Here is a 24,499-nt window from a genome sequence, read left to right as displayed (position 1 = left end):
ACAACCACAGAAAGAGACAGTCCCTATCCAGAGGGCCTTGCCATATAAGAAGAAAAAACATACAAAAATGGAGAAAGGGAAATAACATTAGCAAACTGATCTGTGATGATATGCACACATCTGGTTAGTCCCAGTCTGGTTTTGATCGAATACATGACTCACAGAATTCCCATTTTTGTTATGAGACCCCATACTTAGCTGTCACTGCCTCTATTTTATTATGTTATCAATTCAAATGCAATATAGCAAGTTTGCTATTTTAAACATTTTCTTTTTAAATTTCATTTATTAATCATTGTGCAATTTTAAATGTTAACTTACCTTTGTGCATAGAAGTATGTACACACACACAAAAATCAGCCTACATCACTGTATTTCAAATTGCCTGTCACAGTGAAATCTTGCCTCCCTGCCTGACCCTCACATTCTCTCTCTGCTTTAAAAAATATTGAACTTTGACATTTTTATCACAAAGAACATGAACATATTAAAATCAATTTGATTAGTTCTCTGAAGTGCAATATTCGTGGTTTTTAAATTCTGGTGGTACTGATATTCTATGCATTCTTCCACATGTGAGAGATCATTATTTGTCATTCAGGATCATTGTGATACTTCCCTTTTGGACTTCCATGTGTTGTCAGTGTAAGTTAAGGAGATAGCTGGAATACAATCACAGTTTCAGACAGGTAAGTACCAGAATTTTCTCCTGTGGGCTTTCACAATAATTATAAAAAAACGTATCTACTGGTAATTGAGCTATGATTGTAATATGGCTGTCCTGTGTGGTGGAGAATATTATATATTATTTATGATAGGAGCCCCAATCACAGCCAGGATCCCCACTGTGCTAGGTGTTGTACAACAACAGAACAAAGAGTAATGATCCGTCATCCTCGAGGAAACAGTAAAATTGAATCGGTTCTTCTCCTCCTCCTCCAGGGTAAAACATATTCCTGAAATACCCGTCCCATATGTTAGAACACCAAATACCAAGTTTAACTGTAGTACGATACACAATACAATTTAGTTGTATCTAAGTCTTTCAAACACAATATCAAAAAATGCTCCAGAGTGAGGGTATGTCAGCACTTAACTTCAGTGCAGACACTCACTACAGCGATGGGAAGGGTTCTCCCATTGCCATAGTTAATCCACCTCCCCGAGAGGGGGTAGCTAGGTCAACCGAAGATTTTTTCCATCAACCTAGCACTGCCTACACCAGGGATTAGATCAGCAAAGCGAAATCTCTCGGGTGTGTGAATTTTTCACACCCCTGAGAGATGTAGCTATGCCAATGTAAGTTTTCAGTGTAGGCCAGCCCAAAGAGCCAATCATAAACAAGAGAAAAAGAAGCTTTTAAGATGTCAATTAAAAAATGAGAGAACAGCAGTGGATCTTGTTGCAGGAGCAGGGGGCAACATGGAAAGGGAAGAATTCCAGAGACATGGGGCCACAGAAAGGAAAGAGTAGCCTCTGCCCACTCAGAGGAGTGAAGTAAGCAGATGAAGGAGCAGATGGGAATTAGGTTAGAGGTGCCACCGGCACAGAACTTTGAAAATCACGATGGATGTTTTGAATGAGATTTGGAGATGTACAAATTGATGTGAAGCCATTATATCAGGCGGGAGGAGAATGTGACCACAACATATTGCACTTGGGAAGTTCAGGAAGACAAGAGGAAGTGAGGATCCACCACCAAAATGTAGCCATTTGTGGGGAGGAAATGTGACAGCTATTTAACAGCACCCAGCAACACAAAACAAAATAATGGAGAACAGTGTATTCATTTTGAACTGATTGGGAATTTAAGAAGGCCAATTTAAGCTTGATGTTTTCAAATAAGCATCATATTCTAAGTAACAGCGGAACAGGCTCACAAGTTTCTTTGAAGTGAGAATCCTCTTTCTTTGTTGCGGCAAAACAGAAATTTCTCCTACCTGTAAAATAAGGTTCTGTAAATTCCTCCCAACCAATCAGCAATGGAGGAGTTACCCTAGGCTACAATTTCTGCAAATTCTGGCATTTTCTGCTTTCACATTGATACATTCAGCCAAATTGGAGAGTCAAGAGTAAAAGGCTTTATAAAAGAAGTTTCGCTGTCAGTATTTCTGGTATGAATCTGGAAGAACAGATCTATTACCTAACACACGACTATTGGAGCCAGGCCTTCAAGTATGGCCCAGAGACTTAGCTTCTGGTTTCTTCCTATCATACACCTTGCTGCTAAAAGAGTTTTGGGAGGAGGGGACTGCATGAAGGTTCCATGTCTGCTTACACACACTGAACCAGCTTCTTCTGCAGCTATGAAGTTCAGTCCAGAACAGAGAGATTCTGACCTGCACTGGGGACAGTTCACTAAGCACAATTCTGCCTGGCAATGTCCTTTGTCAGCCTTCATTTTGCTTCTCTCGCTTTCCAGAATGCCCAAGGGTCATGGGAAGTCCCTATGGCAACTGCTGCTGGAAACTCTTCCTCCCAGTGCCCCAAGGAACAAGGAACAAGCTTGCTGTGTGTAAGATGAAAAAGGAAATAATCCTTGGAGCAGATGGCGGTCAGTAAAGAGGGTAAAAACAACCTTTCAAGGCAATTTCCCCCAAAGCATGATTCCACAGGGCTTCAAAGTCATGGTCAGCCACCTGAAAAACCTAACTTTAAGACCTTTCCAGACAAAATTCAAACTTCAGGGTTTAGGTATCACTGAGATAGACATGATATAAAAACCAAAAAGGAAAAAAAAACATTTTTTTTCAATTACTTTAGAAATATACAGTAAAAAGCAGCAGCCCAATCCAATCTCTGGAAATGAGGTCAACTTCACAACAAGATTTTCAACTTCCTTAGTTCAATCCATGGAAAGCAATTTTGCCACAGACCCAGAAGTATTCTGTTTCTCTGCTTCTCTTCCATAATTCACTCAAAGCCATAATTTCTTGGTGTCAAGCAGTATCTTTAAGCCCTAATGGGTATGATAACACTGTAATAGATTATAGCATCAAGCTAAATTGAACAGTTTATTTCATGAATAATTTTTAGAGTAAGATCTAGTAGTATTAAAAGATAATTTATGACCAAGTATTTACTCAGTAATGTATTACACTGAGTTCCCAGCAGCTGTGAACTGCTAAGTACCATCATCAACAGCCTCCCTGCTCATCCCACCAATTAAGATCACCCCAAAAGTGCTACATCAAAAAGAAGCAGGAATGATGTCTCCTTTAAGTTGACCTTTAAATCTGAAGTTTACAAGGCTGTAGTAGAAATTTAACATCTTCGTTTATATAATCTTCTTCTGAATGACGAGACATGGTTTATCAGAAGAGCTGAACACACTGAAGGACAGGAGAAAGCTGTGAGCCTGTAGCAAAACATTCAAATCCTAGTCGTCAACAAGTTCCCATGGACAGGTTATAAGTCACAAAAAATGCAATTACTATTGAGTTCTGCAGGGCTTCCGTCTCTATGGTCAAGGACATATATTTTATCTAAGAATCACCTGCTGCTCTTAACATACTGTAGTGGCTCAGTGTGGGGGTCCTCCCACTCTGGGTCCTCGGGAGGCCACCCCGCCTCACTATGCTACTGATACGTCGGCCACCGTGGGGAAACGAAGTGGTCTCCGCTCACAGCTGGGGCCCAGGCCTGTGTTCAGACTGAGCGGCAAACAAAGAGTCAATTAGCCCAGGCCCTGGATTAAGGCAGGGCAGCAAAGAGTCTGAGGCTCAGGCTTCTAGTCTGAGGAAAGGGAGACTGCCATCCCTGGGTTGGGGTGGCAGGGGGGACGCAGGCCCATCCGCTCCACTGCATCCCGGCCCAGGGCCCTGAGAGTGACAAAGCACTTTGTCACTGTGTCAGCGGAGATCCACGCCGCAACACGCTGACTCACCCTTTGTCAACGTTGCGGCCAGACAGGGGTCTGCTACCCCTGGGCCACTTCCACACTCTCCTTCTTGGTGTACCTGTTGCTGTGAGGAGGGGTTGAGGTTGATGGCGGCTTCCAGGACTGCGAGCAAGTCCTCGGGGATCTGGTCCATCAGTGGTCTGGGCCAGTCGTCCTCTCCCTCTGGGGTCAGGTCTGACAGCGGTCTGGGCTTCCTTCAGGTATCAATCAGCTAGAGGCCCCAGTGGCCCAGGCCAGTCCTCTGCTCCCTTAGCACCCTCTGCTGCTTCCTAGCTCGGAAGGCCACAGGAGGCGTCTGGTCTCTCCGGTGGTTGCCTCCCTACTAAGCTTTCTGGGCCACCTTTTATACTTCCTGCTCCTCCCACCCACTTCCTGGGGGAGGGTGCAACTAGTCCCTAGTTCCACCCACCAGGGCTCAGTGTGGGGGTCCTCCACTCCGGGTCCTTGGGAGGCCACCCCGCCTCACTACACATACCTTTTTAAAAATATCCATCTAGATGTGGGGAAAATACATTTATAAATCTCAAACTGTTTGGACTGTTTATGCTATTTAGAAATAGAAAGTGACATAACATACTCCTGGTAGCAAGAAATGCTGCTCCCTTAGCTAGCTCACTGGAAGAGCATTTGATCGGAAGCTGCAGAGTCCAGTTCTAACCCCAACAGCATCACAGACAATTAACTTCAATCCATCAGGAACGTTGTGACGACCGTTGGACTCAGAATACTTTGGCTAAAGAAAATTTTCCCTCAACGCATTTTAACACACAGGACCTATCACATACAGTAACATCCCTTGACAACTGTGTGAAAAGACAGACTGAACCCCAGATATTCAAAATCCTGACACTGCTCCATGGAATAGCTAATTAGAAATCAGAAAAAAAAGTTTTTAAACATAGAGCAAGAGCTCAAATGTTTCACAGAGAGATATGCTAATATCTGAAGAAATGTATGCAAGCACCTAAACACGCATCAACATTCTATATTAAACTTCCACTAACTTTTAAATCTAAATCTCCGATGTGAAGTATTTTCTATTACTATTCTTCAATGGAAAACACAAAGACATTTTTGTCTCAGCTACTGCACTGATCACTCCCTTTGTTATTCAGCTGCCCAGAGGCCTTTGTAGGAAAGCTGAACAGGAGAGAAAGACAAAGCACTTTGCACCGACACCTGTCCCAAAGAGGCAAAGAGGTTTTTTTCCCTCCACATGTTAGTTAACACATGGTAACTAACATGTTAAAACGGTAACTGCCTTATCCACACAAAGATTTTTCCATGAGTTAGTTAACACATGGTAAAAATCCACCTGTTTTCCTAATGAGGATGCACATTAAGGCCATCTCTACACAATCCGCCGGATTGGCAGGTAGTGATCGATCCCCAATCCCTCTGCCGTCGACTCCGGAACTCCACCATGGTGAGAGGCGGAAGCAGAGTCGACAGAGGAGCGGTGGCCATTGATCCCGCACCGCAAGGATGCGAAGTAAGTGATTCTAAGTCGATTTAAGATATTCTCATAGCTGAAGTTGCGTATCTTAGATCTCCCCCCCCCAAACTGATGACAGAGCAGGGAGGAACATTCATTCTGTTCAGAGTTTTTCAGTGACTGGACATTCCACACTTCATAAACCTGCACACACGATGCTCCATACACTATTGGATTCTTCTGAGGCTGAATTATGGAGGTTCAAATATGTTTTAAAAAAGACTTAAAGACATTAAAATATACATATTTAAGATTTGCTTTCCTTTCAATGATCATTATGTATAATAAGATTTCTATGTATTATTTATAATTGCCTTTTTCAGTCCCCAATAGATAACACATTAATGAGGCAACTTGAGATCAGTGAGTAGGTTCCCCTTGAAACCTTCAAACCACATACAATATTGAGTTCCAATCCTTCAACTGACTGCATGACGATCAATGAAAAGGTGCACACCTGCACCAGTGAAAAACTGCATTAACTTTGGTCACCCGTTGGGCCATGTGCTGCCGATTGGGGGATCAGCATCTTATTAAGCTACTGAGAGAACAGGATGATGCAAAACAGAATAAGCATTTGTTTGGACCCAGGCCCCACATCCTCAAACCCAAACTGAAGGCCTGATTCAGCAATACTTACTCACATTGAGTAGTACTTACTCACATGAGTTCTCCCACTGAAAGAAATTTGGTTTTCTAACTAGATCACTATCTTGTCCAGGGGAATTAAAGAGCTCACTTATGTGACAAACCTACTCTCTCAATAGATTAATAAAATCCCCAATTGATTTACATTTTATATGTGAGTCTAACAAAAAGTGTAAATTTGCTTACCTATCTTACTATACAGTCTGGTTTACTGACCAGAAATTTGCATCTGGTTGACTGTTCATTGTAATTACAGTTATAGCCTAAGTCCCCTCAAGTCTACTGAGTTTATTTTTTTTTGTCACATAGGTTTCAGTGCTCCTAATGAACTGTTAATAAGCTGTCAATTAGATATGTAAATTAGAGGAGAAAACATTGCTACACTGGGGATTTCAGCCATCAGTGGCCAGCCACTGGTACAGCTACACGGTGCAAAACCCTAGTGCAGACAGGCAAAGTGGCTGGAAGCTGTGATTAGCCCCAGTGCATTGCACCCTGATTTCAAGCACGAGTAAGCTGCATCAGAGCAAATTAAAGGTTATAGTGGTTTTGTCTCTCTTCAGTAGTGATTTGCTCTTGTAGTGCAGTTAAACCAATGGCCATCTTGCAATGGCGGAAATCTCTAACTTAAACAAGTCTGTGCTAAAAAAAAACCCCACAAACAAAAAACACCACATCGCAAGATGCTTTACAAAATAAAGATACTTAATGTTATTAATATGCTACATTCTTCTTAAGTACATGCCTGTCTTTCTAATCTTATCCAGATCTTTAAAGCACACACTCAACACCATGGCCTACAAGCATTTCTTTGTCATATTTACTAAATCTAAATGCCATTCTTTGTTCAAGGCTGGTAGTTACAAATGTGAATTAAAAGCTTTGACAATATTGGCATTGTAGGTTAAGGGCAAAATGTCCTTCTCTCCTACCAGCAGTCCAGCCTAAGTAGTTGGACTCATTGCAGGGAGGGTTGTGTAGCAAGAAGAAACCTTCCCCTCTCCCTTAACCATGGTGGATACATATTACTGTGCCCTACTGCATTTTAAGCAATGGCTGGTTGATCTGCGTGGCAGTGGATCCAACAGCACGGCCACACAGAGAGGCACACAAAATATATTGAAAAAAAGTTAAGTTCAGTACCAAGGAAATAAGGTGCAGGTTAAAAAAGCCAACATGGATGCTATTCCTGTCCACCAGTAGTAGCCCTGTAAAGCCAGTGCAATTCTTTCTTAATCTGATGCATTTTGCTTGACTTGGTGTTCTTCCATATGATTCTGCAAGGAACAGGATTATGGCATTTGTTAGAGTAAGACTTACTGATTTACCTATGACAGGTTTCAGAGTAACAGTCGTGTTAGTCTGTATTCACAAAAAGAAAAGGTGCCACAAGTACTCCTTTTGATTTACCTATAATTTGGATGTTGGTTAAACTGTCTTGGTTAGCCCACAAAATTAAATACACTCACAGTTCACTCACCATGAGGTAACTTTGCCACATACAAAAAATACAAGCGGAATAAAACAGTTGGAATATTAACTCACTTAATTTGTCTCTAACTATTGTAGCATGGACAAGATGGATTGTATCATATGCAGGTTCAGAACAGACTCATGTACTAATATGAAAAAAGTTACCTGGATAGACTACAGAATTTGCTGTAAATGTTGATTTTAGGGGTAGGGGGAAAGGAGTGAGAGAGCGAGAAACAAGGCTTGATTTGAGTTAAATATAACACTCAACATTTATTTAGAAGATATCTGACTTTCTTCCTCCTTTAGCACACCTTCATTTTAACATCTTGCTTTCCTCTACAGTGACATACTTCTTTAGGGACTTAAGCACATGCCTTTTCTAAAATCTTCTCATTCTTTCACTGAAGGAATTCCCTCACAAGCATCCGACCAACCCATGTAGGGCAATGCACATGTGGCTAGGTGTTGTGTGGTTCATTTGCCTTCCTCTGAAGAATCCAGAAATATTGTCCAGGACTAGGAGACCAGTATCAAGGCACAAACTTTGAGTGAGAGTTATTTTAATGAATGTTTTTTATTTATTTTTAATGCACCCATCACTCTCTCTCTGGGCACATTAACACATCCAAATGATACGATATTCAATACTGTAAAAGGGAAACAAAAAAGGCTCCTTGTCTCACAGCTAGGTATTAAACATATCTCATCTCACCCCACTCTGTCCTTCAGGCAAATGCCTGAATAAATAGATCAACTTACACTGTGCCCTGAAGGTTAACAAATTTGGATTGTGTCAGATGAACAGGGCAAGGGAGTTCAACAGTTGAGGACCCACTTCTGAGAATGCCCAGCTAGCTCCCTTTTGTTCAAATGTGAAGATCTCTAGGGAGAGCACATTAACTAATCTCAAATACCACAGCAGTGCACCCAGAGAGAGATGTGCCCTCTTTATTTAGGCTATGTCTACACTGCACACCTTATAGCAGCACAGCTGTGCCACTGTAAGGTACGCAGTGTAGCTGCTCTTTGTTAGCAGGAGAGAGCTCTCCCATGGACAAAATAAATCCATCCCCAATGAGAGGCGGTAGCTTTGTCAGCAGGAGAGTGTCTCCCACTGACTAAATGCTGTCCACACCAGCACTTTTTGTCGGTAAAACTTTTGTCGGTCGGGGTTTGTTTTTTTCACACCCCTGACCAATAAAAGTTTTACTGACGAAGTGCAGTGTAGACAAAGCCTTAGACTTGGCAAAACCTAAAAAGGGGATGTATTTGTAGCAGCAATAAAAGGTTTCTTTTTAAATGCAATTTGGAGACCAATGAGCTCCTCTTGAACTAATGATCAAGGAAAATGCTACTGAAGGTAATACTAATGATTTGGACTGTGAAGATTGGTGATCAATTAAAAAAAGGGACATTCTGTAATGTAAAAATTAAGAATTTTTTAAAAATTAAGGAAAAATAAGAAACTCAGCAAGAACTGCAATCCCTTTAGTCAAGTTTTTATCATTTCTTAAATAGGCCATTGAAGTCAATGCACAAATGAGTTTGAAAAACAGCAGGTCATAGAAAGATATTCAATATGGGTTTGTTAGGACAAGTGTCCACTTCTCAATGAATATTTCCTTTTGTCTGTAAGCAAACTCATAGCAAGCCCTCTTATGGACAATTGGTTACAAAATAATGACCATACCTGTGAGGTTAAATGCAAAGAAAAACAACCAGAGAACCGTAACTATTTAAATGCCGCAGTGCTGAATAATAACGTTCATCAAACACACTTGTCCAATCTGGATATACCTTTGGGAATATAGGAATGAGAGATGAGAAAGAGCTATTTATCACTGAATCCACCTCACTTCTACCTCAAAGGGTAGAATATATCCCCACACAGGGAATGTATCAGAGAATTAGATATTCAGTTGATACTTGGTTTTAGCCAGAAATCCACAGAGGTTTTATAGAAAGTTCTGCAGCTGTAATACATGCTTGTGATTGTTAACCCTTCAAGTAACCTGCCTTTCTGTATTTTTAGGGGCTTTTGCTGAGTATACTGGCATTTGGTTGGGTTCAGTGGGAAAATTACAGGACAGAAATGCATGACTCTCCACTATATTCACCCTGAAAAGGGGAATTTCACTTTAAAAAGCGTGCCCCAAAGCCTTTACAAAAACCCCAAAATATCAATGTGTAACACAAGCCTAGATCAGGCTTTCAGTTCTGACACTCCTTCCCATGCCCTCTCACTCTTCTGGGGGATTTAATGATCTTAATAAGTGTGTTATTAGGGGTAAGTTCCTCCTGTGAGGTGCCCTTATCTCCCACCCATTTCAATGGAAGTTGTGTGAACTCTGCACTAATCAGAAGATACCTTGGAGGATCAGAACTAAGAGTATAAACTTCCTGTTGCAGCCCACAATCAATTCAATAGATATGCATAAGTCAGGGAAGGCATAACTGAGTAAAGCCTATGCAAATTCCACCTCTAACAATACTTACTGCACCTGTCAGGGGGAAAAGTATTATCCACAGACAGTACATCATTAAATCCTGATTTTTCCCAAGATACATCTCTCACTGACTTCAGTCAAAATTTGGGGATGCCTTGAACTACTAAAAAATCAGGCTCTTATGTAGATGCAAATGTATATTTCCACATATCTAGCTTATGTGTCATTAGCAAAACAATGAATCACTCCATTTATCCACAGCTCCCACACCACAGGAACTTACATGATTTTTTCAAAGTAGACCAGGAATTAAATCTTAGTTATATCAGTCTTGCTAGGGCACCAAATATTCCTCTCTTTCAAGGGTGAAATACACAGCACAGGAAGAAGAAAGAGCTTCAAGGGTCATGTCATACAAGTGTTAGTATAATGTTCACATCAGCATCACTGTGGCTTTTTAATTTAAAGCATGTATTCCTCTGAGAATTACCATTATCTCCTTTTTTTTTTTAAAACACACTCTACCTATTTCATTATACAATTCTTTTCAGAGATCTTAAAGTAACTGTCGTGGCATCGGAAAAGAAGCATTCCCTACCTTCCCCCCATCCCCCATCCCTTTAAAAGGGCCCGGAGGGGAAAGTCAGCACATGAATTATAGCTTTCAATGCGTCTTTTTGAAAGGAGGAGTTAAGTGTTATTTTATATGTTTTCCATGCACAATGTCAGTTATTTCTTAGTAAACATATACTGCAGGCTTCAGGCATTTCATCATAAAAGTTTAATTGAAAAGTTGGATTAAATGTAAAAAAAGGAAAAAAATAGAGTGCGCAGAAGACATTTTATAACCATAAACCTTATTTCTAACAGACAGCAAACATGGTCCGAATATAAACAAATAGGGTAGTTACAGATATATTAGGGGGAGAAACAGTCTAACAATGGGCTAGCTGACCATCAAAAGCAATATATTTTCTCTGAAAAAAAAATACTAATTGCTTTAAAAAAATAAAGCCTAGAATCAGTCACAATAGCTGCCTAGAGTACAACCTTTTAAACAAAACTGAAAGAGCTGCACTTTGTTTACAGAAGGACTGTGAATCTACTGTATTTGTGGCTACCTCATGCCCTCTAGTGGAGTACTGAAGTGTGTGTGTTTTATTTGACTGACAGCAGGGTTCACGTATGCTCTTGTCAGTCCCAACAAATCCTTCTTATTACATCATGAATTTTGATAAGCCCATTAGCCAGCCAAGCAGCCAGGAGTAGAATGCCTTTCCCACTTGATGACTACACAATGAGGAGTAATATATTTTAATTTAAACACCATAAACCTATTGAGTGCTTAATTAACTTTAACCGTCTTTAGGGGAATGAAGCCAATTTGAGGGGGTCAAAAGGAGTTGTTTCAATATCAAACAGTTTTACATAGTCAATCCATTCATTCAGCCTACAGCTACTGATTAACACACAAAATTAACATGTTAGTAAAAATTCATATTCAGGTCTCTGGGGAAATTAAGATGCACATGCACAGAGCATGATTAGCACAACTATTGTTTTCCCCCAACAATATAATTTAATGGGTTTTTAGAATTACAGAAAGAGAGACTCAGTACTGGTTTGAATTGATTATTTACCACAAAGCTTTGAAATATAGAAAAGATAGAAAACATCATGAGCCAAAAGGCCAGCAACAGAGCGAGACAATGTTTCAAAGGGTTTGGTTTGAGTGAGAGAGAGAGGGACTAAGTGTCAGAATCTCCTGCATAATATATTACAGTTACATGGCATGTAGTAAGCCTCTCCAAAAAGCAGTTTCTCTTTCCTCTTGTTTTCTGCTGTCTTCCTTTCCTTCCTCCCTCCCTCCACTCATATGGTATCTCTACATTACTTTTCATTACATCACCAGTCTTACTGAGAGAAGAAGCACCTTGAAGCTTCTCAGTTTGCCTGTAAAATGCTGTGTACATCAGTAATGTTTTAAAAATAGTACTACTACTAAGAGGACAAGGAAATGAGCAGAGTGGACAAACTGGGTGAATGAATGAGAGGTGAAAGTTAAAAATTATTTAGTCAATAATAATTCAAGAATACATACCATTTAGGGCCTGATCCAAAGCACTCTGAAGTTAAGACTCCCATTGACTTCAATAGCCTTTGGATCAAGTTCTTATATATGCACATTTCATCCACAGATCATGCACACTTTACAAAATAGATAACTATCATTAGTTCTCAGAGGCAGAGGAAAAGTTAACAGCCACTGAGCTACAAAGTGGATGCAGTTGGGCGAGACCAATGGAAGTAGAAGGCAAGCAAGTCAGAGTGCAGAATGTCTTGTCTTCTTCTGTGGGGGTATGTATGTATGGGTATGTATCCTTACAGTTTCAGAGAAAGAAACCATCTAGGCTTAAAACACCCCAAAGCCATTAACAGAAATAAAACGCATTACCGCTTTTCTTACTGCATTCAGGATCAACAAGTGATATGCAGGAGGATTAATTAGCAGGTTAACCAAGGTGGCCACATGCCACACAAATGGTGCATGGGCTTTTTAGGTTTAACAGACCTAGTTGTGCTCTGAAGATAGAATGATAATGATAGGGAATTCTGCCATCATAAATAAAAGCCGTTGTGCATGTGACTGGCAAGAAACTTGTCTATCAAATGTGAGGCTGTTGGATCTCAGACACTATGTATAGGTTTCTACAGAAGTTTATGGCTATGGCTCTTGTTGAATCCAAAGATGTAAGAAATTTTATAAGGTATCTCAGAAGGTCAACATAGATTATTAGGAAGAAGGCTTAAATTTAGGGCCTTTATGATATCTTTTTATAGCTTTATCTGGAATTTTCCACAGTCCATGTGCAAAGCCAGACAAATTGAGGAAACCTAAGAGTTTCCAGAGCATGGACAAGAAGATGAAATAGAGAAGAGGGGTTTATGTTTATCTGGTACTGAGGAAGCCTTTGGAAAGGGGAGATAAAAATTAAAACTGGTCAAAAAGAAATCCATAAAAGTGGGCACCCTCTTACAGACAAATTGGGTCAAATTTTCAATCTGGCCTTAATGAGACCTCTGTTTTTACACCCACAGTTTGCTATGTACAATTTAAAGCACTTAGACATCTTAATATTTTACGGCACCTACAAATCAGATACTTTGGTATCTAACTGAAATAAATTACTGTAGCAAATAACTGCAAATAGCATATGCAGAAATGGAGACCAGGCCAGAAACCTACAAATATCTTTATACATAAAAGTGAGAAGCTTAAAAGCAAAAGTGTCTGAGCCAGAATGATGAGCACTAAAAGAAGATCTAGACAAATGATATCTCTGGAACAAGAAGGCATGTGAATAAGCAATACCATATTGTAATTCTCATTTGTATGTAGTTAAGTTAGGTCATAGATATAGGAGTTGCTCTCTATATAAAGAATTCTGCAGGTCCTGTGCTTTCTACCCAGAATTTCTGGAGGAAAGGTACCAAATATATCAGCCTGCAGATCAGACAACCAAGGTTGATGCAGAATGTTGAAAGAAATTAGAGTGGCAAACAAGTTGAACATTGCATCAGGACATATGTTAGAGAAATAACATTTGGTACCATAAACAGAAAAAAATAAGTGAGTCTGATGGATACTCTTTTCTAAGCCTAGACAAACACACATAAGATAGTCAGAGTGTAAGTGCAGTTCAGGCACTTCATAGCAGTGACCATAGTTAAGTTTGACATCCTTGCAGGGGGATCAAATCAAGAAGTAGTCATGTTACACTACATTTCAAAGAAGGAGATTTACTTATTTATTTAAGATGAGGAAGTTAGATAGACACAGCCTAAAGAGAAAAGTTAAGGAATCCAAAAGTAACCTTTAAAAGTAGAACTCTAACTCAAGTGAAGACATCAGAAGGGAATCTAAGCTTTGGAAGGTAGGATGTAAAGTGAAGATGATGATGTAAAAAGGGCTAATAGGAATTTGCAGAATAGTCAAAGCTAGAGAAACCAGTAAAGTGGCTAAGTAGTAGAAAGCCTGAAGAAGAGCCAGTCTGACTGTTAGACCAGCCATGTGTAAAAGGGACAATTAGTGAGGATAAGGAGATCCTAGAGAAGCAAAATGATTTATTTCCATCCATACTGACTACAGAAAGAGAAATCTCCATCTTGATGTTAAATTTTAACAGATATGGGAGGCAGGGTGCTGCTAGATAGCCTATTCCAAAAAGGGGTTAAGCACCCATAGCTTACCTCGATGTCAGGATCAGGCCCATAGAGATATTTAAAATAAGAGGTGGTGGAGCAACTCAAGAAATTCATTTGCAGTAGCACTCCAGGACTAGAATTCATCTGAGAATTCTAGCAGAGGAGGGAAGAAAGGCCCAGTTCTTGTAATCAAAGTATATATTTAAAATCTGCTGCCACAACAGAGAATAGCCAAACTCGCACCCATCTTTTTTTTTAAAGTGCCAATGGTGATCCTAAAAGTTATACATCATGGGCCAGATCCTTGGATCTGTCTGAGCTGTCTGTGGTGTAGCCCTAAGGGTACAAGATTGGCTCTAAATTATCTCTAACTCTTCTGAATTCTGTGGCTGGCTGGAGGCCGATAAAGCCCCTAACATAAGTTAGGGCAAGTCAGGGTTTCTCTAAGTCAGTGGTCCCCAAACATTTTATATTGCAACCCCCCTTACCCGTAATAGAATCTGTCTGTGCCCCCCTCTCCACAGGAGCCGGAGCTGGGAGCCAGGATCAGAGCTGCGTTTGGGACAGGGCCACAGTTAGAGTCAAGGGCCAAGGCCGGAGCTGCAGCTGGGGCCATGGCCGGGAGCAGAGTTGCAGCTGGAGTGAAGCTGGGGGCAGAGAGGGGCTCCCTCCCTGCCCTCCATGAGGGCTGGCCCAGGCCCCCCAAATGTTTCTCTGCACCCCCTCAAGGGGGCATGCCCCACAGTTTGGGGGCCACTGCTGTAAGATATGCCATAAATAACTGCCCCATAGAAAAAATTCTGTGAGTCAAGATAACCGGGGGGCTGCAGTGTTAAGCCATGCCCCTTCCCACCTCTGACCTGCTCCCAAAAGCCTTCCTTCACCAGAAATGCCAGGAGTAGATGGTGTAGAGCTGGCCATACCAGCTTTGCATCACTCATGAATTCCCCCTACACTAGGGAAATTCCCAGAAATCCCATTAAGGCAGCTCTCCAGGTGCGTTCTGCTGCCTGAGCAGAGCAAAGAAACCAGATTGGGGAGGGCATTGAGAACCTGGCCCTGAGCAAGTCTTTGAGAAAATATTTGAGAAAATAACTAGAGACGTATGAATCCAATAAACTAATGCAACATGATAGAGACAAAGCAGCACAGCATGTGAAAGGGTGAGTCTGATAGATCCTGTCTAAAATGTCAGAATGGTTTGAAAATGTAAACGAAACTGTGAGTAAAGGAGAACTGGTGGTATAATTTAGGTGGACTTTACAAAGGTCTTTTGATAAAGCCCCTCTTCCACTCCCCAGAGCCTATTAATGAAATTAATTTGATTATAAATTCTTCCTGGCAGGGATTGAGACTTCTGATTCAGGGATGTGGGCACTAACACACTATAAATATTAAATAATAAACAACCACTGCCACCCTCACAGGGTGAGAATTAAAATACTATCACGTACTAAATCCTGGTGAAGACACAGGAAGCAAAGTATAGGGATAATGGACCAGTTCTCAGCACAGAGATTAAAAATGGGATTGTTCATGTATTTCTTTATAATGTGGAAGGGGAGTAAGTGTTAATTTTTAGGTGGTAAAATTTGCTGCCATCACAAAATTACATGTATTAGTAAAGACTAGAAAGAATATTCTGAGGATCTCCAGAAGCACCTAACAAAGCCATATAAGAGGGCAACACGATGGCAGGCAAATATCAACATTAACTAGACCAACAACACACTTTGAGAGGAACAATTTAACTATCTGTACAATATACGCTCATTGGTTCTGAAATTAGTTGCAATCTTTCATGGAAGAGATCTAGGCATCGTTATGGATCATTTTAATGTAGGCATTTGCCCATTGTGCAGCCATCGTAAATTAAAATTAACAATACAATTAGGATGTATTAGAGAAGGAAGAAAATGCCATTATATTAATTGCTGGTTTATTTTCACCTTGGCCCCTCATCTCAAAAGACACAGAAGTTCTACAGAACTTTATGAATGGACATAGGATTTTCATGGAAAGAGAGATTAACAAGATTAGGACTACTGATTATGGAAATGTGAAGAGTAATAGGAGATGATACATATGGCCAGTTGGATACTTCTGCTATCCCTTCTCATAACTCATGAACAAAATGGCACAAGAAGAAATTAAAATGCAATAAGATTAATACAGATTTAAAAAATTAAAAATATATTGGATGTAGCACTAGAACCATTAGAGGAAATATACCATTAGAGATTAGAGATATTACAGATATTTTTGATACCAATATCTTAGTAATATTTAAAACAAGTTTAGTCATTGACTTGAAGGAGAGAACTTCTGCATTTGCAATATATTAATCTGGATAAAAATTCAAATGATATTTTTGCTCATACTTTAGGCCACAAAGAGAATGAATTGAGTTCAGGAAAAAATTCCATCTCAATACAATATTGCATAATCGGACGCATTCTGGGAAATATGCACCTTCCACAAAAGTATCTAAGGGTCACCCCCACATCACACCACAAGATACTGCACTAGATGACCTAGTCCCTTAGATCATCACAGAGTTCTACTGAACCTAGTTCAAACAGGAATTATCTCAAGGAAGTTCTGATTTGTGTTATGCAGGAGATCAAACTAGACAATCACAGTTGTCCCTTCTGGCCTTATACTTGTATGACTTGTAAGAATAAGGACAAAGAATTTAGCAATTTAATTCATTACTAATATGGCTCATTCTGTAGCAGATACCTATTATCAACACAATTATAGTTTACTTCATCAACTTTACTAGACACAGCAAACAAAATGTAGGTAGCCAGGTTCTTTACAGGCAAGTATCATATGAAAACAAAAAGATAAGGTCCTGGAGTCTGGAAGACATGGGATTTTTTTTAATAGAGAAAATACTTGAGAAAGTATGTTCCTTAAAAGCATAAATAAATAAGTTTCTGATACAGAATGGGCCACAGTGGAATTTGTAAGTTTGGTGTGTGCGGCCCATTAGAGTTCATGTAATGATCTTTATGCAAAATACAATAATGTAAGGGATATTGGTAAGCTTAGGTGGCTAATACAGTATGCTACAAGTAACTAAAAATCTATATAGGGGAAAAAAAAGTCCAATCCTACACCTGTTTGGGAAAATAAAATCCATTTTAGGTTACATGCTTTCTGGCAATTATTTAATTGAGTTGAAGATGGAATTAGTAGTTGATTTGAGAATATCCTTCTATGAACTCTTTTGTAAACTGCGAAGTGCAAATGATGGTTTGAACCCCATTTAGAAACAAAACAGAACAGCAAATCTTCAATTATGATCTTTTCAAGCAGAACAAGTGAAGAGTTATGGGAAGTTCATGGCACTTCTAAGATGTTTAACACAAGTACCATAATTGTCACTTAATGGGTCAGGAAACAAAGACAGACTGGTCTCCATGGTGTTGTCTGTTCTCTATAGATCACACTTATTTCACTTCCATATTTAGGAAATGTAATTATATCTAATTCAAATTACAAGAGAAAATAACACAAAGCTATTCCTTCTTTACTGTTAATCCTCTGAATACTTTATTTGCCCAGCTATACCATTTTCTAAAAAGAAAACATTAATTTATGTGGCCCATATGGAATTTAATTGTACTGTATTCTAACATGATTCATTGTAATTTATTACATTAATTAGACAGATTATGTGACAATTAACTCTCTCCCCAAAGGTAAAAGGTTTTTTCGAAAAGAAAATGTACAATGAGCCACTTTCCCCCAGTTGTACGAGACAGCAGGGTTGAATCCAGACTTGCATCTATTTATATCAATGGCTCAGAGGTTTTCAAGAGCCCCAGTGTGTGCATCTTCATGAGATCACAGTCTACACTGAAAATGACTACTGGAAACATTTGGGAGTAAATTCTACACTCTTGATTTAAAAACAATGTACAGTACTCCAACTAGCAGGCAAAATGATATTTAAAGAGAATCCTTAACCACTCCACAGCTCAGTGTGTGTACATCCTTTTTTGGAAGTTGGTCAAGGAACCAGACCAATAAGGAATTTCACAGAAAAACAAATTACTAAAAGTCTGATTAGAGAGAGAGATCACTATACTCAAAATGCTTCCCTTTGAGTGTTCTTTTTCTACAAAATACCAAGTAAGCCCCACTGCCCCGCGTTATCATTCCCGTCTTCAGATTAAAGAAAGACTTTTTCTATTCTTTATAAAAGAATCAAAGCACTCCACTTCTTCTCCATGTTTGTCACCAGTGGAGGTCACCACGCATGGTTACATATAGGGAATACTCTGTCATGTAGTCTCAGAAGCCAAGGCAGGAAAGATAACTCCAGCAGCAGCACCTAGACTCTTGGCAACTTCTGTATTCAGCTCTGGAGTTGTCCCTGGGTCTTTTGTTTTGTGTTTCACATTGGAGACTTTTTGTTTGTATGAGAATAATGTACTCACATAATATTTATCTGCATGACCCTTTACTATCAGGATGAGATATCTTCAGAGGCAAGCGTCTGCTTCCATGTTCAGAACTTTGAACTAAACACATTCCAGCAAGTGGCCTCCCTTAGTTCTCCAAATTCTCTCTGTGAGCTGACAGTGAGGTCCACTTTTGATGGCTTCAAAAAAAAAATCACCCATTTTTTAGCCCAACGCCACACTAGGTCACACAGAACAATATTTTGTGATGAGCAGGATACAAGGCAGCACACAGTCATACAGATTAAAATGCTGATCTACTGATGTGAATATGTATGCATACCCTGTATTGTACAGTATAACCTTGAAATAGTGTTTTGCCACCAAAAGAATCACTACAAATAGAGTTTCACTATAACAGAAGAACCTACTGATTGCCAGGCAATCTCACGGACAGTGTCAGGGCCTTATTTTCCCCTTCCACAGTTACTAGGGGGCAACCATTTGTATGGGGAGGAGAGGAAAGAGAGAGAGAGAGGGTTCCAGAGGGATAATTTTACTCATACAAAGCAGCAGAAGTAAGACAGGCTCGTTAGCTAACAAGTAAATTTCTATCCTGAGTATATTTCCCCATGCATCACATCTCACCGAAGATGATACAGTTTATGGATACAGCTCAACTGTAAATATCTTGGCATCACTGAAGTTGGCCCAAACGTCAAAGGTCCTTGTTTAAATTAGTCCCTAAATATTATTTTAATATTTGTATTCTTTTTCCCCCCTGGTGGTAATGTTATACTGAGATCAGAGCACTGTGGGAAATCCTGCTGTGCTCACATCTATTTTTTGAGACTCAGCTAGCATCCAAATAGAAGTTTCAGATAATCCTGATTTTTTCACCTAACCATAATGATTATAAAAACATGTCTTAATTTTCAAAATAAACAAAAGAGGCTGACTTGCTACGACTTGTCACCATGTTCCCAAGTCAAATCTATTTCCATTTGTAGGCTTTGTACTTACAGGCTTACATGACGTTAATTACACTTAAAACATTTTGAAGTAACACCACATGGCTTGGCTGAAATTGTGCCAACATGTCAAGGTGGGTCAAGGTTTTATTTTTGTTTGCATTTCTAAGGACAATGGGAAGACTGTTAAGACATAAATGTTTACCTACTGTAGATCACAGGCAGGCAAACCTCACACTGGCTCCACTGGGAGTTTGGCCAGCATTAGATCTATCAAATCTAGCACTAAATTATTAAAGATTATGAACATATAATTTAACCAAATCCCAAACATATATTATATACCACATCTGCATCTCATAATATAGAAACAAAATCCCAGCCCAAATTTGGCTTCCAACATACAGTTATATTTCCAAGTGTTGCACACACATACTTGGGGTGGGATGGGGTGAAATTTTACGGTAAACTGGTCATTTATGTTCTTTCCTTTATTATAAAATGCAGCTATGATCAATTTAAAATAACTGCACTTTTGAAATCTTTATAGTAAAATATAATCTTAACATATTACTGTAGTACTTTTCATTTCAACAAGTAGTTAAAATATGTGAATCAATGTTTTAGAGCTCTGCAAATATAATGAACAAGAGTCTCATATCCAACTGAAACAGCAAGACTGACAAGAGATTCAGTTAGTCAAAATATAGTTGCTCAAGTTGGAATTTGACCAGGACATCAGAACAACTATCCTACTCTTCTGAAAAGTACCATATCATAAGCGACAAGTCGTAAGGGACTCTGACTTACATCTCATTGTCCCTAGCATGTTGTGGCATCTAGCATTTCCTTGGAAGTCTCCCATGCAAATGCTGGCCATCCCAACCCTGCTTAGCTTGTGAGATAAGAAGGTCACAGCTGAAAGTGGTCTGCAGGCTAATATGGTTTAGCTCTTGATGTAGTCAATTTTAAGTCTATCAGTTTTGACAGTGTGCCTTTAAGTAGCTGCTCTTGTTTTAATACCCCTTAGTCAAAGTCTGTAGAAGTAAACAGAAATGATGTGACAATCATATGAATAGGCAGATAATGTTTTCATCACCCTTTAAATGAAACATTCTTTTGTAAGGTCTCTCAGTTCAGAGGTACAGACTATTGTAAAACATAATCTGTTTTGGCCACTGACTAAATTGCCATATGGCTGACACATCAATGTGCCACAGTCCTGACCTGGGGGAAATTCTTCTAGGGATCAAAGGGCAGTCTCCATGACCTATTCAGTCTGACCTCTGTGCTGAGACTGTAGTCAATGTGGCCAATTAGTCCTAGTTGCAGTCTGGACACTTGTGCCATGGGGAATGGGCTAAAATCAAACAGCCATCGTGTGACAGCAATTTTAATTCACTACTCTGTATCACGTAATGAATACCCTGAGCTTTCCAATTCAACAAAAACACTAACCTGGCTGGTGCAACATGGGGGAAAACAAAGATCTTGACAGATTAGGATTTCTCATGAGTAACCCTAGAACATCAACCTGGACAACTGCTTTTCTGAGTACAATCACACTGCACCCCACACATGCTACTGACTAGTGCTTGCTGCTCACTACCGCATACTTGCTATCTGGGGGTGAGGTAAGAGGCAAGACACACACCCACAAATCTTCAGATCACATCCCCTTGGGAACAAGAATCACAAGACTTCATGTGAGCTTGCTCTCTCTTTGTATTCCTTAAGTACTAAGGTAAGAGAGGTCTGGCATGCTGTTTACATGCAAGAGGTTCCATGCATTTTTCTGTAGCATACCAGTGGGTATGATTTATATCATACTTTGAGTTACAGGAGTTTAAAAAGTCAAGAGAAATTCAGTTTCTCTGGATTGGGGACCCTAGAATGTGACAACTATTACACATACATGAGTTGTCAGGGGAAAGGGTTGTTTGTTTTAATATAATTTTATGAAAAATTCTTCCAGAGAAAACTTGTATGCCAAGTTTCAGGAGTCCCAATAATGGATTTTTAACAGAGTGCTGCTATAATTTTAATTGCGGTGACAATGAAGAACACATATTCTTTCCATCTGATACCATACACTTCAACACACTACGACAGTCCTCAAAAGTTGTGCACTGAAATGGTTGTCTAGCTATATACTTAAAACAATTAAGTCATCATTAATTCAGTAAGTGCCATAATAGACTTTATAAGAATTACAAAAGAAGCCTGTCTAGAGCTGTACCATCAATATTGATATTTGTCTAACCAGGAGGTGTCCTTTTCATGCAATGGCAATGTTTTCTGAAAATACATGGTAACAAAATGCACAAGTGAACAAAGTTATCCTACTTAATTCTTTGACTAAAAGTTGGGAATTTCCTGACATGGCAAACTAATTAAAAATGCATTAGCGCTGACATAGGACCTTCCAATTCACCTGGCACCAAGGGGTTAATCACACACACTTAATATCCTATCTCAAACAGCAATAATTGTAGCAAGGAGCAAGCTTTTATGGTAACCTTAGTAAGATAGTGCCGCTTCTTCAGAACACAACAGTAAAAAGCCATGCAAATGGAGATGAATGGAGCACAAGCCACTGAGGTAATTAAAAATGTATTTTCCATCTCCTAGTAATTGAATTGTGTACAAGCTGCAAGTTAATGAGGTCATCCACCTCGAGCACTGACAGGAAAGCAGGAATAATTATCTTTCAATTTTTTCTTATGTAGCAATTAATTTTAACCATTCGCCTGCACCCCACTCCCACTTCACTCATTCCAGTCAGTCAAAGTCATAGCTAAGCTGAATTGACAAGCAATTGATATGGTAGCAGCACAAAGCCGCTGAGGCGGGCAAGGTAATCAAGGGGCTGCAGCTGTTGAGGGCTAAGCGCTTCCAGGTGAATGTCACCTGAGATTTTGCATTCTGCCACTTGGAGGACTAGGGACATACAGTGGTGGCTGACAGCACATCTGGTGCCAGGTGGGCAGGGATGGGACATTGCTGATTCGGGAAGGGAACAGAAGGATGGACTAGGATTGATGAATGGACAAGACTCTGAATCAAAATGTCTTTTTTTTTTTTTTTTTTAAGTCTCATCTACTAGTGTCCACAGTATCCTCTTGGAAAATCTCATATCTTTGGCTTCGAATGAAAATTCAGGAACACCCACTAAACTCAAACTCTGCTTCTCCTGGAATTATGTGATGTGGCTCTGTAACGTAAGATCACTTTAAAAGATGCAGACTCAGAACAGGAGCCTGGGAAGTGAAGTTTGGTGGGTTCAACCTGTGAAATGCCTCAGCTCAAAAGCTCTGAGCGTGCACGTGCATGCCTGCTCGCACACACACACCTGGAACTGGCTTAGCAAGCTGTGCAGTTATTTTTTTCCCTCCCAGGCTGCTTCCATTGATTAGAAAGATCATTTTTGTTCACTACAGAGATGGAGAATCAGGCTTTCTTCCTGCCGGTTATAACACTAACAGGTGTACAAAGTTATATAATTCAACTGTGTCACTGAAGTTATTGGAACTATATATAGGAAACTAAGTTTTAGACCAAATAGCATACAACGTAAATGTATTCTTGTTAATGCAATTCCCTCCTTTGCTCCCAAAACACATTACTGGAAACATTTTCAGCACATTGCAAGAAGTGGTGCACGACTCTTATTCATTAGGTGATTTCTGCCCATAATTCTCTGCAAACCAGAATGACAATTTACCAGTACTTTACAGTTCCCGTATTTAGCGCTCATAGCTTGCATTAATTCATATTTCTTCTATAACTTTCACTTATTTTGTTTTGATTTTTTACAACATGAATTAATCATTAATGGCTTTTCACTTCATGAGTTATCCAAGTGCTCATGTGTTAATCACTTTGCTCCATCATATTCTCAGAAATGATAACTAGAGGTGAAATTCCTTTTCACGTTAAGACAATGGGCTACATTTTGTTCTCACTGTCCTAAATGCAGAGCAACTTTATCAAAGTTAGTGAAGCTATTTTGCATTTACAGTTGTGTAATAGGAAAAAACCGGTCCTTTGGGTTGGACTGCAAAGCTACAGCCCAGTCGTTGGTTTTCCTTTTGTTCCCACAAGGGCCAATCCAAGTTTTATTGAAATAGACTTCAATGGTAATTGCCTCACGCCACCAGTAATTTGCAGTAACCTTATTTACAGGTGCAAGGTTGTGCTTTTTAAAGTGAAGTTTGGTGAAGAATGTGACAGCAGACTCAAGAGCAGCAGTTTGACCCAAAAAGCTCAATTTGATTAGGAATGCAACTTTGTGCTTTGTAGTTTGGATCAAATTCAAATTTAGTGTACAATTACTGGAAAAGGTCAAGGTGGCTTCGGTCTAGTACCTCACATTCAAACACTATTTTTCCTTGGGTGCTGTTAGAAGCTAATGGCACTGGGAAATTCTTATCCCAGCTAAGGTAAAGTATAATAGGCGTGGAAATGGAGCCAGTTTTCCCTGGAAGACAGAATTCTTCTTTTTAGTGGGATACGCCACCTTTCCGCCACCACCCTTTGGTGATTTCTGCTGCTTATGGAGATATGCATAGCACATAATTGCAGCATATGATTAGCTTTATAGTGCAAATCTAAGAAAACAGTCTCACTTCAGCTCTTGCTTTTCCCTTAATGGTAGAGCTGCACTCTAATGACAAATGATGACATGAGGGTCTCACCTTAGTGATTCACAAATTAAAACAAAGAAAACTAATTTCTGTTTAATGTGTTTAGCCCATCAGAGGCAGACACTCTAGGGCAGTCATGAAAGAAAATCAGCTTTTGTTTGGGACTGAAAGAGGAAGCTTGCACCCAAAAAAGCACAGACTGTCTAACTATCTTGCAATCAGGCGCCAACCTGAGATAGTTACTAGCAGAATGTCAGGAGTGATAAGCATAAATAGAAAGATCTCTAACACAGT

General features: G+C 39.6%; 1 protein-coding gene across 1 annotated transcript in view; it reads right to left on the bottom strand.

The window, feature by feature from the left end:
- Positions 1–24,499, bottom strand: part of LOC311521819 (uncharacterized protein) — a 132,437-nt gene that overhangs the window by 31,078 nt on the left and 76,860 nt on the right. The window lies entirely within an intron of this gene.

Source organism: Lepidochelys olivacea, assembly GCF_965140295.1.
Source record: "Lepidochelys olivacea isolate rLepOli2 genome assembly, chromosome: 6".
In the NCBI taxonomy this organism is placed as follows: Eukaryota; Metazoa; Chordata; order Testudines; family Cheloniidae; genus Lepidochelys; species Lepidochelys olivacea.
This window is presented reverse-complemented; position numbering and strand designations above follow the sequence as displayed.